The sequence below is a fragment of the Tamandua tetradactyla genome, chromosome 7 (assembly GCF_023851605.1).
Source record: "Tamandua tetradactyla isolate mTamTet1 chromosome 7, mTamTet1.pri, whole genome shotgun sequence".
Taxonomy (NCBI): Eukaryota; Metazoa; Chordata; class Mammalia; order Pilosa; family Myrmecophagidae; genus Tamandua; species Tamandua tetradactyla.
In genome coordinates, this window is record NC_135333.1 from 25,042,619 (window position 1) to 25,053,418 (window position 10,800).

General features: G+C 41.0%; 1 non-coding gene across 1 annotated transcript; it reads right to left on the bottom strand.

Moving 5' to 3' along the window:
- Positions 1 to 9,652: 9,652 nt before the first annotated feature.
- Positions 9,653 to 9,759, bottom strand: LOC143642919 (U6 spliceosomal RNA). The gene has a single exon (XR_013155978.1). It is a non-coding gene; the product is annotated as a U6 spliceosomal RNA (small nuclear RNA).
- Positions 9,760 to 10,800: the final 1,041 nt, after the last annotated feature.

Here is a 10,800-nt window from a genome sequence, read left to right on the forward strand (position 1 = left end):
ACAGCTGCAGAGCAGAGTCCTGGCCAGGAGATCCTGCCTGGGAGCCTCCAGGCTTCGCTTCACAGGGTCCCTTCTCCATAAAACGACTGTGACTGCCCTTCAGAAGTGTCATCATCATTCCCATGCGCCATGAAGGAGCACTCACTGTGGCAGGCTCTGCCTAAGCATGTACTGAGCCTCTCAGCAATCCTGGGAGATGAACACCTTATCAACCCCATTTCCTGAGTAAGGAGATTGATACTAAAGAGGTGAGATAATGCATTCAAGGTCACACAGCCAGTATGGGGTGGAGCCGGAATTCAAATTTAGGCTCACCTAACTCCAAAGCCCATGCTCAAAGTTACTAGATCATGAGCCTCTCAGTAGATGTTTTAGCCTCTATACCTGCATATTTATCGTAACATTCCTAGGCCTCTTTTAGCACCTTATTGAAATGTCACTGCAACCCTCTCCCAATGCTCCTTCTCCCCTCCCCTACTTTAGTTTTCTCTGAAATACCCATTACCATCTAACATATTATATATTTTACATTTAGAGTTTATTGCTTTTGTGCACCCCCTAACCCACCCCCAATTTGAATGTGACCCAAATGAGGATAGCGATCTTTAATTTTTTTTCACTGTCATACTGCCAGCACCGACAGAGCAGGCTGGCACATAGTAGGCTCTCAGGAAGATACTTGTGAATCGAAGAACCGAGTGAACCCATCTCTTGCATTGTCAACGTTTCTCAGATGTCCCCAGGTTATAAACTTCTCTAGGACAGGGATCATATAAAATCCACCTCCATATAGCCCCATAACGACAAAAAAAAGGCATTTATTTGGGTGTGTGGATGAACAGAAGGAACACTGTGCTCCTCCCTTAATCTCTTTCAATCCCCTACTCAGACACGCAGCATTTCTTGCACTGAAACAACCTCATTACCGCTCTCCCAACATCCGATTTTGTTCCCTTCAAATCCATTTCCCTATCATAGACCACAAAAGACATTGTTTTAAAAACACAGTTCTGACCAAGACACTCCCCTGCTTAAATACCGCAGCTGCTCTGGGAGGTCCCAGCTATTCTGCAGCACCGGACACCCTTCCGACCCATCTTTGCTTCCTCTCCAGCTACATGTCTCACCATGGCACTCTTCATGAATGCTCCACCAACACTGAGCCGCCGACCCTTGTACATGCTGTTCCTGCATCCTGCAATGCCATTCTCTTTAATTCTCTTCTAAATTCTTTTAATTCTCTTTAAGCCCCTTTCCACCCCATTAGACTAATGAACTCCATCCATTTTTTCAAAACTCAGTTCAGGATTGCCTTGTTCAAGAAACCTCCCCAGAATGCCTTCTTTCTCTTTGCCAAAGAAATGTTCAGAACTGCCGTTGCCCTATCACCACACTGCTTAGGCACTGTCTGGAGGAAAATGCAGCTATCCAACACAGTAAAAGTAAAAGGACCCCGGGTCTGACACCTCCGCCTGAACCTTTTATACCAGAGAAAAGCCCTTTAGTCATTGCTTATTGATTCTTCCTTAGGAGACAATGCGAATATCATTGGTCATTTGCCTTCCCTGATTTTGTCTAAACAGAACAGGAAGAATTTTGCCAGAGGAAAGTACGCTGGCTGCTTGAATCAGTGGTAAGTGGGGGCAAGACAGAGAGAAGAACTCTAAAAACAGGAATCTGGGGCCATTTACTATAAAGGCAAACAGCCTCACGTGTAACTACAACCCTTGAGGGCATCTGGGTATGATGGTACTTTATGTTGCTCTTTCAAACCTCACAAAAGACATAGTATATTGTTAATAACTAGGAAAGAATGAGTAGCAGTAGAAAGTTTAAAAGGTGAAAATCAAAAAAGGAAAATCTGTTTAACCCAAAACTTTACTGTTAAAATATCCCCTACATGAAATAATGCCAAAAATATCACACAAAACAGTGACTGGCCTGTAGTAAGCGTGTGTATGGGTGCCAGCTGCTGCTACTGCTATTTCTCCTCCTTCCGGAAGATGCCAGGAGATGCTCTGCGGAGTTAGTGTAGCATAGTGGCTCAAGGCGCAGGCTCTGCAGTAAAAATCACGTAGTTTGACATCCCAGCTTTTTTATTCATAGCTCTGTGACCTTGGGTTGATCATTAACATCCATTTGCTCATCATGAAATATGAATACTAATTCCAGCTCATCCATAGGGTTGCTGTGAGAATTTAATGAGCTAATCGACGTCAGGTGCTTTAAACTATACGGCACAGAGTGAGTGTGGAATAAACTACATGTTATGTCACAGGAAGGTGTGTTTCTGGCATCCTCGGAGAGTAAGCGGATGATATGGGAGGAGGAGAGTCTGGAAGCTTCAAAATCCAAAGTGGCACTGGATGCAGGACACCCCTCTACAAACATCTGCACATGCCGCCCCCAGCCAGCTCAGTCCACTGTTGGTCCAGTCAGAGGTAAGAAGCCCAGTCCCAATCCATGGTTTTGAGGTCCAGCCCAGGTCAGGAGTCAGCCCCACACCCCAAATCCTGGCTACCCTAGGGCAGAGGCAGCCTCTTCTATTTCTGGAGGTTACCAGCTCCCGTCTGACAACTTGCCCCCTCTGTGTGTGCAGCAGCAGCAGCTTCCCTTAAAGGTGCTTCATCATAGGAGACTTTGAAAGCTCACCAGCAGCTCTGTACACATCTCACTATGGCAAGGCCCTCATGCTAGTAACGAGGGGAGCTGATGAATTGTTTTAATCACTTTAAAGTCATTAAGCACATGAAGTCATGTGACTCCCACCCCACTAAAACAGGCATGCACACTTTGGCCAACAATCATCATCATCCAAAATACACTTATTTTAGGCTCGAACTGTACTTTATCATTCTTTTGACTCTTTGCTTCTGCTTTTCTTTCTGCCTGGCAGCCCTTTCTCTAACTTTCTCCAAGACAGAATTACTGCTAAACTCTGAAATCCCATCCCAAACCTCACCTCTTCTGTGAATTCTTCCCAGAGTCCCCAAGGATTGCTCATAGTTTGGTCCACTTGCATAGAATGATTTGTGGAACTTGCTAATTTCAGACCTCTGACTTCTGGGGTTGGGGCCCTACAGGCTGCAATTTTAACAATTCCCCCAGCTGATTCTAATGCACACTAATATTTGAGAGCAGCTATTATGATCTGAAGAGCTATATTTGCAAATCTTAGACTGATTTCTCTCTCACCTGCGCTTCCCTAATATTTCCCACATGACCTCTGAGAGCGCACTTGGTCGTATTCCAGGGGAACGGCTCACAGTAAATCTCCCCCCCAACAGACTGTGGGACCATGTCTCATTACATTTAATAAGACAGAGACCATGTCTTATTGTCTTTAATTTCTCAGCCTCTCCAGCCGTATTGTCTTCACACAGTTTCTCAGTTTGGGAGTCATCCTTGACTCTTCTTTTCCCTCATCTTCAGCATCTGATCCATTACCAGGTCCAGGTGTCTAATTTCAAAGGATCTTTTGATTTTTGACCATTTCTCACCTTTTCCACCCCAACGACCTTAGTTCAGACTACCAGCATCTCCCTTATGTACTATTGCAATTGCCTGTCACTGATCCTTCTACTTCTACCTTTGCCCCCTATACTTTTGCCACACAACATTTAGAACTATTCTTTTAAAACACGTTAAATATTTGGAAATCACTCATTCTCAAAGGACTGGTATCCAGAAGATACATAAGAACAATCAAAACTCAACAGTAAGAAAAACTAAAACAAATAAAATGCATAAAAGACTCAAAAAGATGCTTCACCAAAGAGGATACAAGGATGACAAATGTGCACATGAAAAAACATTCAGCATCATTAGCTATTAGGGAAAGGCAAATTAAAACCATAGTGAGGAGGATACAATGGTGGCTCAGTGGCAGAATTCTTGCCTGCCATGCCAGAGACCCAGGTTTGATTCCCAGGGCCTGCCCATGCAAAAAAAAAAAAAAAAAAAAAAAAAAAAAAAAAAAAAAAATATATATATATATATATATATATATATATATATATATATATATATCATACTGAGAGACCACTACACTATTATAATGACTAAAATTTAAAATGCCAACAACACCAGATGCTGACAAGGATACATAGCAATTGGAACTCTCATGTATTGTTAGAGGAAATGCAAAATGCATGCATTTTGCTACTCTTGAAAATAGCTTGGCCATTTCTTATAGTGTTAAGTATAAGCTTATCATATACCCCAATAATCCAACTCCTAGACTACCCTAGGAATTGGATTTTACCCTAGAGAAATGAAAACGTATGTTTATACAATAACCTGAACAGAAATGTGTATAGTAGTTCTACTCATAATAATCAAAAACTGGAAACAAACCACGTGTTCTTTAAAGGGGGACTTTACAGACGAACTGTGGCATGCCAGCCAGTATTAAAAAGGAATGAACTATTGATGCACACAGAAATGTGGATGAATCTTGAAGATGTTATGCTGAAAGAAGCAAATCTCAGAAGGTTACATACTGTATGATTCCATTTGTATGGCATTCTAAAAAAGACAAAGCTATAAGAATGAAGAATAGAGCTGTGGTTGGCAAATGTTAGAGTGGGAAGGTTGGGACTATAAAGGGATAGCAGGAGGGATATTTTGGGTGATGGAACCGTTCTGTACCCTGACTGTGGTGATGGTTATGTAAATCTGTATGTGTTTTAAAAGCCATAGGGCTGTATACCAAAACAAAATCAATTTACTGTGTGATAATTTAAAAAGTAAAATCCATTAAAACCCAAAGTCAAATCATGCAACCTCCTTGCTCAAAACCTCCAACTTAGAATAGAATCCAAACTTCTCTCAATAGCCCACGGGGCCCCACTGCACCAGACTTCAGGTACCTTTCTAGTCACATCTCCTCCAGCCCTCCCTTTCCATGCCTCTCTAGCCACCTCGAGGCACACTTGCAGTTCCCTCTGCCTGGAACTCTTCTCCACAGATATTTCCAGAAGACAGTTCCAAAGTTCATTCATGTCTCTTCTCAAACATCAGCTCCTCAGAGAGAACTTGTCTAACCAACTTTTCTGTATGGCATCCCAGTCATGCCCTTATGCTGCTTCATTTCTCTTTTTGGCACTGACACCATATAATATATTTGTTTTATGGTGATTTTCCATCTCCTCCCCCAGGAATACAAGATCCATGAGGGTAGGATCTTATACTGTACTATTCACTGCTTTCTGATAGAATGCAGGCAAGCACAAGACAAGAACTCCATAAATATGTGTCGAATGGATAAGTGAGTAAACCCAAGAGATGAACATTCAATGATGAAACCCTGTCACTTTGAACTTGGAGCCATACTTTGTTTTAAAGTTTGGGTTTATTTTGGTAGCATCCCTCAAATCACATACCCCATTTGGCCCCAGAGTAATGCAGATATAGCTCAGAATATTTAATTCAGCTGTGGGTGCTTTAATAATGAATTATGTTCAATATTCATCTAAGTGCAGTTAGAAGGGAAAGGGCTTCAAGCACAAGGCAATCTCAGAGCAAGGCCACAGGAGGTTTCCTGAGAATTTGTAGGAAGGTATCCAGAAGTACTACAATTGTGGGCAAAGAAGTTTGAGGTGCGATTGAAAAAACAAAAACCCTCTCTGCAACACCTTTCCAAAGACTATGTATGAATTAGTATTTATAAAAACACCAACTCTAATGTTCCAGGTACACTCTAAAGGCTCTCACTGGATCCTCCCATCTATCTCTTAAGATCGGTTCTATTGGTTCCATTTTGGCAAGTGAGTAAACCAAACACAGAGACATTAAGTAACACCATCTTTTTTCCATTTTGGATTTGAAAAATATTATTCCAGGCTATAAAGCATGAGCGCTGCCCAGAGGAGCCAAACAGCAAAACCAACCTCAAATAGGAAATGCCAATCTGGGTAGAGATTGCTGGATTCTTCTTTAAAACTTTCAAGGACCAGCATGGAAGGTCTGAGAAACTAAGATGTCATTTACATTCAGTAAAGTATTGTACTGAGCACCTGCTGTACTGTACCAGTACAGTACTGAGCACTTACTCTGCCAGTCAGAGGTAGGGGTTTCCATATATTATCCTACTTAATTTTCAATTCCATTAACACATCTATTAACATGTTTTTTAATTATTTATTTTATTGATATATGTTATATATTCACACACCATGCAATCCTCCTAAGTGTACTACCAATGGTTTAAAATATCATCATATAACTGTGCATTTATCATCACAATTGACTTTTTTCTTTCTTTTTTGTAAAAATAACATATACACAAAAAAAGCAATAAATTTCAAAGCACATCGCAACAATTACTTGCAGAACAGATTTCAGAATTTGCTATGGGTTACAATTCCACAATTTTAGGTTTTTACTTCTAGCTGCTCTAATATACCAGAGACTAAAAGAAGTATCAAAATAATCTTTCAGAAATCGTACTCATTTGTTAAGCTCAACCTTCTCTATACAACTCCAACATCACCTTTGATCTTTTGTCTACCCTTTTAGGGTATTTGGGATAGACCCGTTCTAACATTTTCATGTTGGAAGGGGCTGTTGATAATACAGGATGGAGGGATGGAACTAGCTGGTGCTCTGGAGAGGCTGGCCCCTCTGCATTTCAGGACTTATCTGGTCCAGGGACCCATCTGGAGGTTGTAGGTTTCTGGAAAGTTACCCTTGTGCATGGAACCTCTGTAGAATCTTATACAACACCCTAGGTTATTAACATGTTTTAAGGTGTTAGATGTTATTTACCCAAACCAAATAGCATAAATCCTGCAAGCATGCGAGAACGTATGAGAATTCCTTACCACCATCACTCCATTTCAGCTAGAAATTTAACAAAAATGGTATGAAGACCTAGACAACTCCATAGACTTTCTTTTTGCTCCTCCTTTTTAGTCTAGTTCGCTGCTCTGTAAACTACTTAGAGTAATTACTATTCAGGAATGTATACACAAAAGCTAAGTATAATACAATTTTTTAGTGATTAAAATATTTTCACCCCATACTATGGCTTTGGAACTTAAAGAATGCATAAGATGCGGCTCTGCTGTACCTCAGGCTTTCTCTTGTTTACTCCTTTATACATGATCAGAAATCTTAGATATAGAAGGGAAATTGGAAGTTACCGAGTGTGCTGGTTTGAAAGGAAGCATGCTCCCTAAGAAAAGCCATGTTTTAATATAAATCCCATTTCAGAAAGGTAGAATAATCTCTATTCAATACTGTATGTTTGAAACTGTAATGAGATCATCTCCCTGGTTGATGTGATTTAGTCAAGAATGGTTGTTAAACTGGATTAGGGGATGACATGTCTCCACCCATTTGAGTGGGTCTTGATTAGTTTCTGAAGTCCTATAAAAGAGGAAACATTTTGGAGAATGAGAGATTCAGAGAGAGCAGAGAATGCTGCAGCACCACGAAGCAGAGAGTCCACGAGCCAGTGACCTTTGGAGATGAAGAAGGAAAATGCCTCCTGGGGAGCTTCATGAAACCAGAAGCCAGGAGAGAAAGCTAGCAGATGATGCTGTGTTCACCATGTGCCCTTCCAGCTGAGAGAGAAACCCTGAACTTCATCAGCCTTCTTGAACCAAGGTATCTTTCCCTGGATGCCTTTGATTGGACATTTGTATAGACTTGTTTTAATTGGGACATTTTCTCAGCCTTAGAACTGTAAACTAGCAACTCATTAAATTCCCCTTGTTAAAAGCCATTCCGTTTCTGGTATATTGCATTCCAGCAGCTAGCAAACTAGAACATTGAGTTTCACTCCTTTCTAGGGCAGATATCCCTTGGGCTTGCCATGGACTTCCGGTGACAAGGGTGTGGAAGGTGGATTTTCCCCCAATGCACAGTTTCCACCATCAGCATACTCTTCCTCTATTTATCTGCCATCTGCCCCTTCCAACTTCCACCTGTGGCTGCTTGCTTTGCCCTCCATCTATGCAGAACAATTACACCCCCTCTACCCTAGGATAATAATTCGATTATTGGAAGTTTACTATCAGTGATACGTCCTTAATATTACAGTGATGAAGAAAAGAGTTCACATTAGGATGTTGACACCTCATCCCATTAGGTAGCTCTCCCAATTAATTCAATTCATTATTTGGGAGCTGCACAGTGAAAACAGGCAGCTTAATTGAGAAGACGGAGGACAAGGATCACACATCATATGGCAAGAATTCTAATAGTAGTATAAATTAGGGGCCAGCCACACATAGAAGGAAAGGCTTAGGGCCTCAGCCTTTGGGAAAGACAGCTCATCTGTGAGTTAGACCCCTCATGAAACTCAGCTTGCATCCTGAAAGCCCATCAAGGTAATTGACCAAATATCATACTCTGCTTGTTTATAGCTCTCCATGTCTTAGACACCAGCCACGGTGCCAAGCACATAGCAGGTGTTTGGTGAGACTTACTCCAATTCTATATCATTGCAGAGAGGACTGGAGGTGAGAATGACTAAATTTAAATTATCCCAAAATGTGCAAATGAAGGTTTTTGTCTCTTCTTTTTTCCTCAGCTAATTAATAACAAAGTAACTTCAAAAGCTTAAGACAGGGAGCCTTGGTTTCCATCCCCTGCCACCTATGGATTCACTGAGTGACACAGAGCAAGTCATCTATCTTCTCTCAACTGCAATTTTCTCAGCCATGAAATTGAGAGCACCAGACCGAATGACTGTACTGTCTCTTTCAGTCTCTAATCTTTTTTTAAATGTATTTATTAATTAAAAAAATAAAGAAACAAAATAAAACAACATACATAATCAGTAATTCACAATATCATCACTTAGTTGCATATTCATCATTTCTTAGAACATTTGCATTGATTTAGAAAAAGAAATAAAACGATAACAGAAAAAAAAAGATTATACATACCGTATCCCTTACCCCTCACTTTCATTTATCACTAGCATTTAAACTAAATTTATTTTAGCATTTCTTCCCCCTATTATTTATTTTTATTCCATATGTTCTACTCCTTTGTTGACAAGGGAGATAAAAAGAGCATCAGACACAAGGTTTTCACAATCACACAGTCATATTGTGACAGCTGTATCATTATTCAATCATCCTCAAGAAACATGGCTACTGGAACACAGCTCTACATTTTCAGGCAGTTCCCTCCAGCCTCTCCATTACATCTTGAATAACAAGATGATATCTACTTGATGCATAAGAATAACCTCCAGGATAACCTCTTGACTCTGTTCGGAATCTCCCAGCCATTGACACTTTGTCTCATTTCCCTCTTCCTCTTTTTGGTCGAGAAGGTTTTCTCAATCCCTTGATGCTAACTCTCAGCTCATTCTAGGGTTTTTCTCAATTCCTTGATGTTGAGTCTCCGTTCATTCCAAGATCTCTGTCCCATGTTGCCAGGAAGGTCCACACCCCTGGGAGTCATGTCCCACATAGAGAGGGGTAGGGTGGTGAGACTGCTCGTTGTGTTGGCTGGGAGAGGGGCCACATCTGAGCAACAAAAGAGGCTCTCTTGGGGGTGACTCTTAGGCCTTAATTTTAAGTAGACTTGACCTGTCCTTTGCAGGGTTAAGTTTCATATGAACAAACCCCAAGACTCTGTTCATATGGGGGCTCTGCCTATAGCTTTGGTTGTCCACACTGCTTGTGAGAATAAAAATATGGAATGCTTCACAAATTTGCGTGTCATCCTTGCACAGGGGCCATGGTAATCTTCTCTGTATCGTTCCAATTTTAGTATATGTGCTGCCGAAGCGAGCACAGTCTCTAATCTTATATAGTCCCAGACAATAAACTGGGAAAAAAACTCTATCTTAAATTGAGGGGTGCGAAATCTGGGACAACTAAGAGCATGGGGAAGGAAGGAACAGACAAAGATTCCGCTTCCAGGCCCTTAATTAACCAGCCATGTGCCACTGTCACCTGCCCATTTATTAGCTGTATGATCAAGGGCAAGAAACTCAATCTCCCCCAGCCTTGATTTTTACATCTCTGGAGTGGAGTTAACTCTACCCACTCCCAGGGCTGTTGGGAGAGCTAAATGACTTAAATACATATAAAACACCCAGTAAGCAGAGGATGCATACTGCAGGTCCCTTTATGGAAATATTCTTTACCACTTAATCAACAGACTCAAAGATTCCGAAGATTTATCATAATCAAAAGCATAGATGGCCAGATCTAGAAGGTCTCTAAAATCCAATCAGCCCAACTTCCAAATTTCCTCTGTGGTTTTTCAGGACTCAGAGAGGCACAGTGACATTCTGTGTGCTGTCACTCAGGAAGGACCTACATGCTTTTCCAGGGCAAAGCCTGAGCTAGAATACAGGATTGCAGATACCAAGGGCCACACAGGTCCTTGCTTCCTAAAGAAATTGGGAAACTTCCATTTATAAGCAAAGTCTGAAAAATGAAAAGAACAGAGCTTTCTATTTTTGCATTATTTCTGGAAAATTGCAGAGGGGAGAAGTGATATCTGTGAAATGGAAGATTTTCTTAAATTATCATTTGGTCAGAGTTTCTTGCTTGCATCATTTCACAGTTAATCTACTCCTCTCCTATTCCCCTCTTTTAAATTTACACCTTAGGAAAGACATGCTTACATTAAAGACCCTCTCTGGATAAGGTGAGCAGTTTTAGGCTGGGGCAACACTCCACGCCCAGTAAACACAAATAAGAAAACTGTCACAATGGGACCACTCATAATACAAATGGAGTTTCCCCTTTTTACCTCCCCTTTCCAAGAGCTTCAGCCTGAGACAATTAAGGAAAGTACTTAAATTCATTAAGGTAGACTCAAGGA